Source organism: Metarhizium acridum, assembly GCF_019434415.1.
Source record: "Metarhizium acridum strain ARSEF 324 chromosome Unknown scaffold_587, whole genome shotgun sequence".
Taxonomy (NCBI): Eukaryota; Fungi; Ascomycota; class Sordariomycetes; order Hypocreales; family Clavicipitaceae; genus Metarhizium; species Metarhizium acridum.
This window is the reverse complement of record NW_027094049.1, coordinates 633,754-649,844: the sequence shown is the minus strand read 5'-3', so window position 1 is coordinate 649,844 and position 16,091 is coordinate 633,754. Positions and strand designations below refer to the sequence as shown.

Sequence of the window (16,091 nt, the reverse complement as noted above, 5' to 3'; positions counted from 1 at the left end):
ATATGTAAATAATATTTTAAAATATTTTTAGTTTTTATTTATATTTTATTTAATTAAAATAAATCTATAAATATAAGTAATAAGTATTTTTATATTTTATATACGTTATCTTTATAGCTTATTAATATAAAACGTATAACTTTATTTAATATATATTTAATAAAATTTATATAAATTATTTTATATATAATTATATATGTTTTTAAATTTAATTAATATATATTATTTATATTAAAGTAAAATTATATATATTATTAATTTATATATTATAAAGTATTTTATAAGCTTAAATATATATTTAATATAATTAATTCTATATATATAAAAATTAATATAAATATTAAAAACTTTATTCTTAAGTTTTTTTTATTCTATATATTAAAACTATTATAACTTTATGAAAAAAAGGAGTTTAAAAATAAGAGTAGTATTATTTTAAAGCTTATAATCTTAGCTATTTAAAAAGTAACCCCACTTAATTTCACCTATTAATTATAAAGATAATAGCCGTGATATTTAGTAGGGTAAGTTAACTAGGGTAAAACGCTATAGCATTTTACCTTACTTTAATAAAAAACGCTATAATTTCTATTTCCTAATATCTCTATAAATACTTGACTAAAATTTATAAGCTTATAATAAATTAATAGCCCTTAAAAAGCCCTTTATCTTAATACTAGTTGTATAATTATAAGTCTAGTATTCTAGAAGTTATATTCGGTTAAAGTTTTAGGATATAAAGATTTTCTATAAGCTATATATATATGTTTTAAGTGATAAAATAGCATATAATTATATAATATAACGCCTTTAATGCATTATAAGCATACTAGCTTTTTCAACTATTTTACTATAATTACATTTTCTCGTAAAACTATTCTATTATTTTCTATACGAATATATATATTTAAGGGGTAAGTTAAGCATTAAAAAAATGCTTAAATTCTAAGGTTTTTAAAACCATTTATATTATAAATTTATTCTATATATTAATTATATTCTCTTACTTTAAAGTTTAAAACCTTTCTTTTTTATATTAATCTTCTTACCCTTATAACTCTATGAATACTTAACTTTTATTTAAACTTTTTTTATTATTAAATAGCCTTAAATTTAAGCTATCTTATAAAAACTTTTTATTATTTAAAACCTACCTTTATAATAGATTAAAACTCTCTTAGAATTACACCTCTTATTATTATAAATAATTTAAGCTTTTCTTAGTAAACTTTAACTAAAAAAGACTATATAAATAATAAAAGCTATTAATTTCGTATAAAATCATATATTATTTAATATAACCTTTTTTCTTATAAGGTTTTAGTAGTTAATTTAGAAAAACCACGAGAAATCACCTTTTTTTATAGCTAGCTAAGCTATAACTTTACTTTTACCTGCCTAGCTAGCCGTTTTTAATCCTTTAATAGTTTAGTATATTATAGGAAAGAACATTCTATTATTATAGTATTAAAAGCCAAAGAAAACGATAAAATAACTAGTAAGTTACTTCTTTTATTATTTTATATCTTATTATATTATTATTTTATATCTTATTACATTATTATTTTATATCTTATTATATTATTAATTTATATATTTATAATATTATAAATTTATAATTTATTAATTTACTTATAAATAGTACCTGCTATTATAGAGTCACCTTTAATATTCGACTTTTCAACTAAATCTAGCTTTTCTAGCTTTTTAAGAAGTAATAAAAGACCTAAAAATAATACTATTACTAGTAATAGTCAGAGCATTGGAAGTAGTGTAGTTTTGTAGTTTTGTAGTTTTTGTAGTTTCGAATATAAAAAATTATATTAAATCTAATAAAATACTTATAGAGTTATAAGTTTTACGAATAACTAGCATAAATCTAAAATTAAAAGCTTATAATAAAAAAAGTGGGTCCTTATATACTATTATAAGCCTAAAACTTCAAAAACTACATTTTGTAGTTTTTGTAGTGTAGTATAGTGTAGTAAGTTTTTAGAAAACTATATAATCTAGTTTTTAAGCTTACAAAAAGCTAAAGGCACCCACTTTTTTAAATAAGCTGATTGGCTATAATATTAGCTATTTTATGTATTTATTATTATAATTCAAGTATTTTATTAGATTTATTATTAATTATTTAAGCTTTTTTAAAAAATGAAAATGTAGTTTTCTTGTCAATGCTCTAGTAATAGTAATGGATTTTCTAAGGATACTACTCTTATATTTAGAGCATTAACAAGAAAGCTACATTTTTAATTTTCAAAAAAGCTTAAATAATTAATAATAAATCTAATAAAAATACTTGAATTATAATAATAAATACATAAATTAGCTAATATTATAACCAATCAGCTCACATAAAAAAGTGGGTTCTTCCAGCTTATTATAAGCTTAAAAACTAGATTATGTAATTTTCAAAAAACACACTACACTACACTATACTATAAAAACTACATTTTATAGTTTTTACAGTTCTAGGCTTATAAGAGCTTACAAGGACCCACTTTTTTGTGTTAATTTATAGTAGAAAATTTATACTTATTATTCGTAAAACTTATAATCTTATAAGTATTTTATCAGATTTAATATAATTTTTTATATTTGAAACTACAAAAACTACAAAACTACAAAACTACACTACAGTTAATGCTCTGCTTATATTAGCTCTTAAATTTATGCTTTAAAATAACTTATCTTTTACTACTATAACCAGACCTCTAAATGTATTGTATTTTTTGTAGTTTTTACTATACTGTATTATATTGTATTGTATTATAATATATTATAATACATTACAAGATAAGAATACCTATAAATGTATTATAAGGCTATAAAATATCTAATAATAGAAATAAATGTTTACATAAGCATATTATATATTAAAATAAAGCTAAAAATCACGTGACTTTAAATCTCTAAAAATTAAGCTTAAAATGTGAATATTAAGCGAGATATTAAGCTTTTAATCTCTTATTTTAAAAAAGTAGATCTTAATTTTTAGCTAAGATTTAACCTATTATAACTCGCTTAATTTATAAGCTATACGTAAAAAAATTAATGCATTATAAAGAGCTAAATTAGCTCTATTTAAGTATAATAATTATAACCTTATAAGTCTTATAATTAAAATTTCCCTCTATAATTACACATTACACTATAAATGTAATTATAGTGTAGTTAAACTATATTAAAACTACAAAAACTATACTATACTAAAAACTACACTAAAAAACTACATGTAGTGTAGTTTTTTTGTTAATGCTCTGTTAATTAGTAAGTATATTTATATTTATATTTTTATTATTATTTTTATTTTTATTATTATTTTTATTTTTATTATTATTTTATTGATTGATTTATGTATTTATGTATTTTAGTTATTATTATGAATTGGTGGAGGTTATATTATGGTGATTATTAGTTTTAGTATTAGTTATGTAGGATTATAGTGGATTATTAATGATATGAGTATTATTATTATTATTATGATATTATTATTATGATTATATGTGATTATATATTATGATTGGGATTATAGGATATATTAGTTTATGTAGTATTATGTATTATTATTATTATTATTATTATGATTATTATTATTATTATATTATTATTATTATTATTATTATTATTATTATTATTATTATTATTATTATTATTATTATTATTATTATTATTATTATTATTATTATTATTATTATTATTATTATTATTATTATTATTATTATTATTATTATTATTATTATTATTATTATTATTATAATTTAAAAGCTAATTATATATTAGGATTTAAATATTTACCTACTAGCTATACCGGCTATTTAATTAATTTAATTTTTAATAAATTATTAACTAAATATAATATAAACCCTAAAAAAATTATAAGGTTAATAGTTTATATATAAAATAATATTAATTTACTAACTTTTTAATTATTATAGCTTTACTAGAGATAATAGCTCTAATAATAACACCTTTTTATCTTCTTTTTTAAACTTATATTTTAAAAGGTATAAAAAGCCTTTAAATATTCGTTATATAGCTTATATTTTAAATATAATAGCTAAAGATATAATATTTATATTTATTAATGAAATAATAAATACTAAAAATATTAAAGATTATATAAATAGCAAATTTTTACATTATTTTACTAAAGAATTTAATGATTTATCTGCTAAAAAAAGAATAAAATTTAATAATTTAATTCTAGGTATTTATTATAATTTATAATACTTATTTTAAGTTATTTTATATAATTTAAGCTACTTCTACAGCCGAGTTAGCACCGCTACTAGACTAAAGTCGGTTAATTAGTTAGGACGTACCTTAAGAGTAGCGTTAAGTATAACTATTTTAAAAATAATAAGCTTTTATAAAATATTAATAAAAAGATATTAAGATTAGGCTAAAGTTAAGTAAACGTATAAAGTAAAATAAACTAATATATAATTAAAAATAGTAAATAAAATAAGGGAAAAAGACGCTTAATATTAAGCTAGTATTAAATAAAAACTTATCTTAAATTAAAAAAAAGCTTATAAAAGCTATAAGAGATAAGAAAAAGCTTAAAAAAATAACGTATATTAGCTAAATCCACCTAAAAAACGCCTAAAAAATAAGCTAATATAAGTATAACTTTAATAAGCTTATAAAGAGAGCTAAAAGCTATTATAAGGCTAGCTTAATATTAAAGGCTATAAAAAGAGGTTATATATATAAAAATTAAGGGTTTAAAGAAGAAAGAAAAAAAGGAAAATTAATAGCTTAATTTAAAGCTCTTATAAAAGCTATAATAAGCCTTAAATAGCTAATAATAGCTAGCTAAGCTTAACTAAGTAACTTTAAAAGTAAAGATAAAGTAAAGTTTATTATAATATATTAATTATACTAGAAATATTTAAGATATAGCGTTATATTACGCCTAAGATAGTATAATATAATATAATACTTAAAGAAAATTACGTAATAGCCTTAAACACTTAAATATTAGAATAATTACTTAATTAGCGTATTAAAATTAACCTAAACTTAGCTTAAATCTTTATTATACACGCTCTAATAAACTACTATTAGAATAACTAGTTTAATAGGTACCTTTAACCTATATAATTTAAAATATACTCTATATAATTATAGGTTATAGTGGGGTAAAAATAACTTAAAATAAAAGTAAAGGGGTTTTTCTTCTTATATAAAGGGTTTTTCTACTTAAACTACATGTAAAAGTACTAGAATAGCTATAATAGCTCTAGGGTACTTAAATAAATAAATATAATTTAAGCTAATTATAAAATAGGAATTATTAGAAAAGTTAAAAGAATAGCTATTCTTATTAAAAATAACTAATAACTTTATTTATAATAGTTAAAAGCTTTAAAAAAAGCTAAAGATAAAGGATTTATTATTAGAAATAATAATCTTATAAAAATACTATTAGGTAAGTTATTAATTCTATATTATAAATATTATTTAAAGCTTTAAAAGCTTATAAATATTATTATTAATATTAATAAGTTATAATAAGTATTAATAAGTAACTTTACTTATATTAGTAAACGTAATAAGATAGAATTTAACCTATAAAATACTTTACACAGCTATTTTATTAATAGAACCTATTAAAATATTATAGAAAAAAACGAATTTAATAGCTTTTAAAGATACTAGCTTAACTACGTAAGAATAGGTTAATTTAAATACTTTAATAAGTATTTTAAAGATTTTTAATTAGCCTATAATATAATTATAAAGCTAATCTTATAATACTATAAGTTTAATATATTTTTTCTTAATAAGAATTTATACTTTACTTTAAGATATATTAAAAGATTAAAAAAGTTAGCTTAAAATGTAAGTTTTATAATTTTATAGTTTTATTTTAAATTACTAATTATTTTATAATTAAATACTTATAATCTATTAGCTAAGGTCTTTATTTTAGCTTTAAAAAAGGCTTATATAAATTAAATTACTATTTTCCTAAGAATATTAATAGTAATTATAATTTTTAAAAGCCTTATTTATTTACTATTATATTAAACCTTAAACTTAATTTATAATTAATTAAAAATCAATTAAGTATTAATTCTAATACTATTAATTAACTATTAAAAGACTTAAAAGCTAAATATAAAGAGTAAGTTATAATTTATTATATTAATATATAATATATATTTTAAATTTCTTAATAATTAATTATATAATAGAACCTATTATAAATATATAAAAGACTCTAAAAATAAAGTAATTTCTTATATAAAATTAAAAGAAATTTCTTCTAATTCTAAAAAATCAATTAAAAATATATATAATACTTAAATTAAAGTTAATTTATAATAATTAACTAATTTAGCTTCTTATAATAATATTAGGCTTTAAAAAAAGCCTAGCTTATTTAATAACTTATTTTTAAAGTAAAAAATTAAAGCTATTAAAAAAACTAAAAAAAATAAGATTTCTAGTTATTTAAAGCTTAATTTTAAAGAAAATATAGTATTTTTTATCTTTATAATATTATTTATATATTTATAATTATAAGCTAACTTTTAATAGTAAGATATTTTTATTTAGTAGGCTAATTCTATTAAATCTTTTCTAATTCTTTTTATAATAGCTTAAAAATATTTAGCTATTTTAGCTACTTTAAGAGCTATAAAAGGGAATTTTAATTAGGGAACTAATATTATTATTAAGCGAAAAACTACTTTATTATATAAAAATATTTGAATTATTTTATTATTAAAAAACTAGGTTAAAAATAAGAATAAAAGGGTAGAAAATAAGAGATATTATAATTTATTTTTATATTCTAATAGAAATTTAAAAGAAAAAGAAGAGAAAGAGAAAGAGAAAGAAGAAGATTAAAATAAAGTTTTAACTAATTCTAATAAAAATAAGAATATTTCTAAGTTTAATTATATAAATATTAATAAGGATATAAAAGAAGAAGAAGAGAAGAAAAATATTTATAATTCTAATACTTAATTTAACATTAAAAGGGTTTTTTTTATTATTATTCTTTATTTTATATAAAAGAGTGAAATTTTAGCGTTATAAAAGTTTAAAAAGTAATATTTAAAGTTAATTATTTCAAAGAGTTATTTAAATTTATATTTTATATAAATTTATATATATAATATAATTAAAAGAATATAATCTCTTATATTTATAATAATAATTATATTACTTATAAGGCTAAAGCTAATATATTTAATTAAGAATATTATTTATTACCTTAATATATTACTTATAAGCTTTATATTTAATATTTTTATATTTAAGTTATAGGGTAATAAGTTAAATCACTTTTTTTATAAAATATTTATATATAAATAATAGGATTTTTTTCCTTTATGAAATTAAGTAAATTTTAATTATAATTATAGTATAAAATAATACTTACTTACCTAATATAAATCCCTTAAATTTCTCTTATACTTTCTCTTATTTTTATAATTTTATTACGTTTTTAATCCCTATTTTTAGCTTATTTAAGCTAGCTAATCCCTACTTATTAATACTAATATTAGTAAGTAAATTTAGCTTTATTTTAGCTTACTAATTATATTAGCTAATAATAGCTTATAAATTTATTAATACTATATATTACACTAATTTTTAAAATGTAATGTAATATAGTAAAACTATACTACACTATACTACACTAAATTTCACTAAAAACTATAAAACTACACTACTTTTAATGCTCTAATTAAAGCTATAATTATTATTAATAAATCTTTAATTATAAAAGTATAGCTTTATAATATAATTATAATTATAATATAAAAAGTACTTTATAATACTATTTAATAAAGAATTTAAGTAAGCGTTATAATTAACTTAATTAAAGCGTAAACCTAAAAACCTTCTCTTTTAGTTATTTTTAATTACTAGTATTATAAAATTATTATTAAAGGTATTATAATTATAGAAGTACTTTAAAATTAAACTATCAAAGATATAATAAAAGCTATAAATTAAACCCTAAAAAGTAATATAATAATAATTATATATAAGCTACTTAATAAAGATATAATTATTATATTTTAAGATAATATCTTTTTCTTTAAGAAAAATATAAATTAAATTTAAGTTATTTTTAAGCTAAAAGTAATAATTTATATAAGAATTCTTAGTATTATAATAAAAGCCTTTCTTATTTAATCTATTAAAAAAGAAGACTTTACTATTAACTTTAATAGGGAAAATAACGCGAAGATTATACGTATTATAATATATTATCTTTAAAGTAATATTATAATATAAATAGTTTTAATTTTAAAAGTTAAAGAGATAAAGTAAGTAAATAAGTTATATTAAATTAAACTTATATATAAAGCTAAGATATTTAATATTAAACCTTATAATAAAACCTTTAACTTACGTTAATATTATAATTATTATAAGATAAGTTATATTATTAAATATTATAAGGTAATATTAAGATATAATTAAGATATTATTACTTAATATGAAGATAAAAAAGAAAGTTACTTTATTATTATATTAAATATTAAAGAAAAGTACGTTTTTTACTTTAAAGTATACTTAATTTAATTTTACCTTTATCTTATATTAAAGAAATATTAGAATAAAGTTAAAGAAGTATATATAAAACGCTTAATAAGATTTATTAAATTATATTATAATAATAAATATTACTTAAAATTAAGAGCTAAGAGTAACTTATTTTTAATAAAAGATTAATCTTTTATAAAGAAAAGAGAGTATTTATTAGAAAGTTATAATTATTATAATATTATAAACTTTTAATTAAACGAAATACTATAATATATTAATTACCCTTTAATTAATACTCTTTTAATAAAAGTATTAATTATAATTATTTAACTCTTTATTTAATAATAATAAAAATTCTTTATTAAAATATTAATAAGAAAAATATACTTATATATATAATATTATAATATAACCTTAATATTAATCTAATAATAATATAAAAATAAGAAATAATAAGGTATAACTAGCCTTTTAGCTTAAAGCTTAATAAATATTATCTAATATATTATAAAGAAAAAAACGTTATATATATTAATAAAAGATATAGCTTTAATATATAAAAGGTTTAAAAAATAAAGAATTAAAGTTATATAATACTTAAAGGTATTAATATTTTTTTACTTTATTTAAAGCTATTAAGCTTTAATTAATAAATATTATTAGTAAAACTAAAGATAATAAAGCCTTTAAATTAAAGCGTTTTTATTAGTAATTTTAACTAAAAATACCTATTATAAGATACTTATAATAGAATATTTAATAAAGTAAAAAAAGTCTTATAAATAATAAAGTAATAATAACTTATACTTATTATACTATATAAGAAATCTATTTAATAATATTATAATTATAAGAATAATACTATAAACCTAATATAAGTTATAAGAAGCCTTAAAATAATATACTTAAGTATACTTAATATAATTAAATTTAATTATATTTTATAGTTAATTAATATTAACCTTAAAGAGAAAAAGCTTATATTAAATACCTTATTATTAAGATATATATACAAGAAAATAAAAGATAATTTAAGAGCTATAAAAATATAATATTACTTTAACTTAAAGATAGCTTTAATATTAATTTAAAATTACTAAGAGATTAATAAATATATAAATTAACTTATTAAGTAATTATAAGAAATCGCTTAATTAATAGCCTTAAAAAAGAGAGAAAGTAAACTTAAAGAGAAATTCTAATAAATTAATTACGTAATTAAGGTAATAATAGTTACGTATAAAGTAAAAAGAGCTTAAATTAAAAGATATATAAAGCTAAATTAATAACTTTATTATAAGGTAAAAAAAGCTTAAACTTAAATTATAATTAAAGAAAAGAGAAGCACGTAATAAAATACTTTAAGAAAGGTATTATTAATTAAAGAAAGCCTTTAAAAATTAAAAAAATAAGTAAAACTTTAAAGCTATATCCCTTTAAAGTAAATTAATCTTTTATTATTATATTAAGGTAACTTAAATAACCCTATAAAGTAATTAATTATAAAATATATTAATAAAGCTAATATTCTTATTAAGAAATTCTTTCTTAAATTTATAATTAACCTTAATATTATTTTAAACTTAATTTTCTCTTAACTTAATATTATTTATATTTTAAAAGAAAATTATATTAACTTTATTAAAATAAAAATAACTTTAATATTTATAATAAGTTAAAAGGCTTTTAAAGATAATAAGATATTAGCTAGCCTTTTAAAGGCTTATAAGAGACCTCTTATTAAAGTAATTACTTATCTTTTTAATAGCTCGCTTAAATATATTTACTTTTTAGCTTAATTTTATATTATTAAAGTAATTATATTATAAAAGCTAATAAAAAAGTTAAAGAATTATAAGTAAGTAAATAATTAAAAGCTAATATTACTTTTATAAAGTTATAAAAATTATAATTATAAGATAAATTATACGAGTTATTAAGGTAAAGATAATACTTTTAAACTTATAAATAAAAAATAAAAGAAATAAGTTTATTAGAATTACGCTTAAAATTATAATAAAAGTAATTAAAATAGCTTAAAGTTAATATAATATTACTTTACTTTTATAATTAAATATTAATAGTATCTTTAATATAATTCATTATCTTAAACTTATTTAAATACTTTTAAAGGTAAAGCTCTTTTATTAAATAATCGCGTTTATTTAAGCTATAATTAAGTTAAGAATAAATTACTTATACTTTAATAAATAAATATTTTAGGTTTATTAAATATTAATAGGTGTTTTATAAGGTTTATTACTTTTATTAATATTATTTTTAGCCTTCGTAGCGTAGTGGTTAAACGCTATAAAGCCCTGCCTTAGTGTAGCAGGGAGCCGGTTCGAACCTGGCTAGAGGCACCTGAATTTTCGGCTTAATTACCCGGAAATTCAGTTAACCTGTAATCCTAATTACGTGATTATAGGGGTGGAATTAAGCTAAGCCCACCTAAAAAATTAGCTAGCAGGCTTAGAGCTCTAGGGTAGGGGAAAATTAAGCTAGCACGTATTATAGCTGTAATATAATATATCGTAGAAAAATTAGAATAATAGGTTAAGAATAGGTGAAAGCGAATAATTAATACCTGTAATCTACACGAGAAGAAATACGCCTTATATTATACCGGGTATAAGGCAGGGAAGGCTTTACAAATGCAAGTGGGTTTTTCTTTCCCTAAGGGTTTTCCTACTTAAAATACGGGTTAATGTACTAGAATAGCTTTAAAAAAGAGCTCTAGCGTACTTAATAAATAAATAAATAAATATTATTTTTACTTTATATTACTTTACTTTATAAGTAACTTTAAAAAGTATTAGGTATTTTTATTATAGGTTTTATTAATAATATAAATATTTTAACCTTAAATAAAATATTAAATTAAATGTAATAATACCTTAAATTACTTAAAATATATACGTAAATTAAATAATAAACGTTAAAGTTTACTTTAACCTAATAAAGAGTAAGCTTATATACTTTAATTATATATAAATGCTAATAATAATATATATTTACTTTAATAATATAAAGATATTATTAATAATTATAAAAGTATACTTTTTAAGCGTATAATTTAATTAAAAGCTTACTTAAAATAAATATTAAATAAAGATTAAAAATAAATTAACCTAATAATAGCTTACTTTTACCTCTCTTATAATATTTACTTAAGAATACTTTTATAAAGAAGTTAAATACTTATATAATTAAGTAATTTAATTTATTATTACCTATGAAGTAAGCGTATATTATGAATTAATGAAAATATATAATAAGTTAAAAGGTATTATATAATAACTTATTAGTAAATAATTAAAATACCTTTAAGCTATTATTAAAGTATTTAAAGCTACTTTAATCTTTTAGCTTAAGGTAAAAGTAACTATTTTACTATTAAACCTTTATTTAAATTATATAAAAAGGCACTTTAAATAATAGCTTAAAAACTTAAAGATATTAGGTTAAATTTATATAATATACGTATTTATAATAAGAGTACTTAAATAAAAGTATAACTTATAAAGAAAACTTAATAAAGAAATTATATAATAGCTATAAATTTAAGGTTAAAGTAATATTACGTAAAAGATATTATAGGTAAACTAATAATATAGATTTTATTATTAGTATTATAAGACTAGAAATTATTACTTATAAAGAAACGTTAAGGTAATAAAAAATATATCTTAACTTAAATCTATTAAGTAAAGTAAAAGAATATACTTAAATCTATTAAAATATAAAATAATAACTTTAATATAATTATATATTAGTTATATAAGTCTTAATAAATTTCTTTATAAGTAACGTATTCTTAAAGTAAAGTCTCTCTTATATTAATATAAAATAAATGTAAAGAACGTATATTATATTATTATTAAATACTTATTATATAATAATAGCTAATTATAAAATTAGCTTAAGAATTATAAGAAATTTTATTAAACCTTAAAGAATATTAACTTAATATAAATTTTAACTTAATAACTATTAAATATAAGTAAGCTTTTTTATTATTATCTTATTATATTACTTATAAAAAGATAAGTTATATAAGTTAAAAATAACGTTAAAAGTAAGTTAAAGTTAAACTTAAGTTAAGGTAATATTAAGGTTTAATATATAAAAAATAATTAAATAAAAGAAACTTAATTTATTATAATAGTAAATTATAGCTTAAGGTTAAACCTAGCTTAATAGTATAATAATAAAAGAACTTAATTAATAATCTTAATTTATTATATTATTCTTATTTAAAGTATTCTCTCTCTTAAATAATAAATTTAAGCTTAAAAATAAGTAAATAATATTTTATTTATTACTTAATATCTTTATTAAATTACTTATACTTAAATTATAATTCTTAAGTAAGTATTAACTTTAATAAAGCTATAAATAATAATATAAGAAAATAATAAAAAAGATATATTAAAGATAAACTAATATTATTATTAAATATAATAGCTTTCTTTATAATAATAAGTAATTATTATAATAAATTATTTATACCTTTTAAGTAATACTTAAAGTTAATATTAACTTAATAACGCGCTTTATAATAGCTAATAACTTCTTATAATTATTATTATTATAAGTAATTAAAGCTAAGCTAATAATAGCTTTACTTTTAAGCTTATTATATAGTTTTTAAAGAATAATTATATTAACTTTTAATTAAGCTAAAAACTAGAATTAAATTAAAGTTAAAGTTAAAAGTATAATAAAGATATATACTTAAAGCTTAAAAGTATTAATAAGCTTAATAAGTTTATTTTAAAGTTAAGATAAAATTAAATAAGTTTTAATATTAATAAAAACCTATAAAGTATTAATTAATATATAAGAATAATAAGATTATAAGCTAAAATTAAATTAAACTTAACTTATCTTTAAATAAAGATAATTATAAACCTAATAATTAAAATAAGTAATAATATTAAATCTTATAAAAGTTAATAAAGCTAAGTTAAAGTTAAAGTATAAAAATAATCTTATTAAAAATAATATAATAAAGATAAGCTTAACTCTTCTTTATATTAATAATAACTTAAGTTATATAAGATAAATATAAAATTTAACGTTAAGTATCAACCTATATAAATATTAATATAATATTAAGTTAAAGTAAAATAAGAGTACTTATAATAACCTTTTACTTAATAGCTTTTTTCTTTTAAGTAAATATAAGTATTTTACTCTTAAAAGAGCTATTCTTTTATAATTAAGTTAATATTATTATTAATTAAAGTTAATTAATTAATTAAAACGTATTATAAAAGTTATATTAAGTATAATTATTTTAAAAATAATAAGCTTTTATAAAATATTAATAAAAAGATATTAAAATTAAGTTAAAGTTAAGTAAATATATAAAGTAAAATAAACTAATATATAATTAAAAATAATAAATAAGATAAAAGAGAAAGATACTTAATATTAAGCTAATATTAAATAAAAACTTACCTTAAATTAAAAATAGCTTATAAAGGTTATAAGAGATAAGAAAAAGCTTAAAAAATAACGCGCGTTAATTAAATTCGCTTAAAAAACACTTAAAAAATAAGTTAATATAAGTATAACTTTAATAAGCTTATAAAGAGAGCTAAAAGCTATTATAAAGCTAGCTTAATATTAAAGGTTATAAAAAGAGGTTATACGTATAAAAATTAAGGGTTTAAAAAAGAAAGAAAAAAAGGAAAATTAATAGCTTAATTTAAAGCTCTTATAAAAGCTATAATAGGCCTTAAATAGCTAATAATAGCTAGTTTAGCTTAGCTAAATAGCCTTAAAAGTAAGAATAAAGTAAAGTTTATTATAATATATTAATTATACTAGAAATATTTAAGATATAACGTTATATTAGGCCTAAAATAATATAATATAATATAATATTTAGAGAAAATTACGTAATAGCTTTAAATACTTAAATACTAGAATAATTATTTAATTAGCGTATTAAGGTTAACTTAAACTTAGCTTAAACCTTTATTATATACGCTTTAATAAACTACTATTAAAATAATTAACCTAATAAATACCTTTAATTTATATAATTTAAAATATACTTTATATAATTATAGGTTATAGTAAGGTAAAGATAACTTAGAATAAAAGTAAGGGGGTTTTTCTTCTTATATAAAGGGTTTTCTTACTTAAATTACATGTAAAAGTTCTAGAATAGCTTATAATAGCTTTAAGGTACTTAAATAAATAAATAATATTTAATTATAAGGGTAGAATAATATTATATTAATCTTAAGCTATTTTAATTACTTTTATTATAATATTAAGTATTATTTTAATAAATTTATTTATTTTATTTCTTATTTATAAGTTTAAAAGTATTACTTTTACTATAATAATAAGTGTAATTTACCTTATAATTATAGCTTTTATAATTTTACTACTTATTATTTTTAAAAGTAATATTAACTTATAATTACTTATTTACTTATAATTCTTAGGCTTTTTATAAGCTTTTTTAATATAATTACTTTTATAATAATATAAAATTAAACTAAAAAGTAGATGTATTTAAGTAAGTTATTAAGTAAATAAGTAATAGCTTTAATAAAAGATTTCTTATAAGCTTTTAAAAGGTTAACTAGTATTTTATTTTCTTTAAAAGTCTTTTAACTTATTATAAACTGAAAAGCTTCTTTTATCTTATTAAGGTATATATAATTTTCTTTTAAAATAAGTATAATATTAAATTAAAAAAAGATTAAGTTTAAAATAATATTAAGGTTAATAATAGACTTAAAAAAGAATTTTTTAATAAGAATATTAGTTTTATTTATATATTTTATAGTTAATTACTTAATAAAATTATTTAAGCTACCGAAATATAATATTAAAAGGTTAATTTACTTTAAGAGAGTATAATTAAAGCTTTAAATATATTGTATTTTTTGTATTTTTTACTATAATATATATTATATTATATTATAATATATTATTATATATTATAAGATACTAGGCCGAAGTTAGGTAAACGTATCAAGTGGAATAGACTAATATACGGTTAAAAACAGCGAATGAGATAAGAGAGAGGGACGCCTAGTATTAGGCTAGTATTAGTACTATTAGGTAAGAACTTACCTTAAATTAAAAAAAGATTATGAAACTTATAAGAGATAAGAAAAAGCCTAAAAAATAACGCACGTTAATTAAATTTACTTAAAAAACGCCTAAAAAATAAGCTAATATAAGTATAGCTTTAATAAGCTTATAAAGAGAGCTAAGAGCTATTATAAGGCTAGCTTAATATTAAAGGTTATAAAAAGAGGCTATATATATAAAAATTAAGGGTTTAAAGAAGAAAGAAAGAAAGAAAGGAAAATTAATAGCTTAATTTAAAGCTTTTATAAAGGTGTAATGGTGGCTTAGGTTCTAAGGCATAGTAGGTCTGTTTCTTAGGAAGTAAGTTAGGTTGAATGCTATAGAGTAGCTTTTAAGTAGTATTATAATAAGGCCGTTAAGAGTATAACTCTTAATAGTAAAACTATTACTTAGATTAATTAATAGAGATTTAAATTACCTAATTATAGGAATACCCCCTC

At 16.6% G+C, this 16,091-nt stretch overlaps 1 non-coding gene across 1 annotated transcript; it reads left to right on the top strand.

The window, feature by feature from the left end:
* Positions 1–10,809: 10,809 nt before the first annotated feature.
* On the top strand, positions 10,810–10,889 carry J3458_021970. Its single transcript has one exon. It is a non-coding gene; the product is annotated as a tRNA-Thr (tRNA).
* The last annotated feature ends 5,202 nt before the right edge of the window (positions 10,890–16,091 follow it).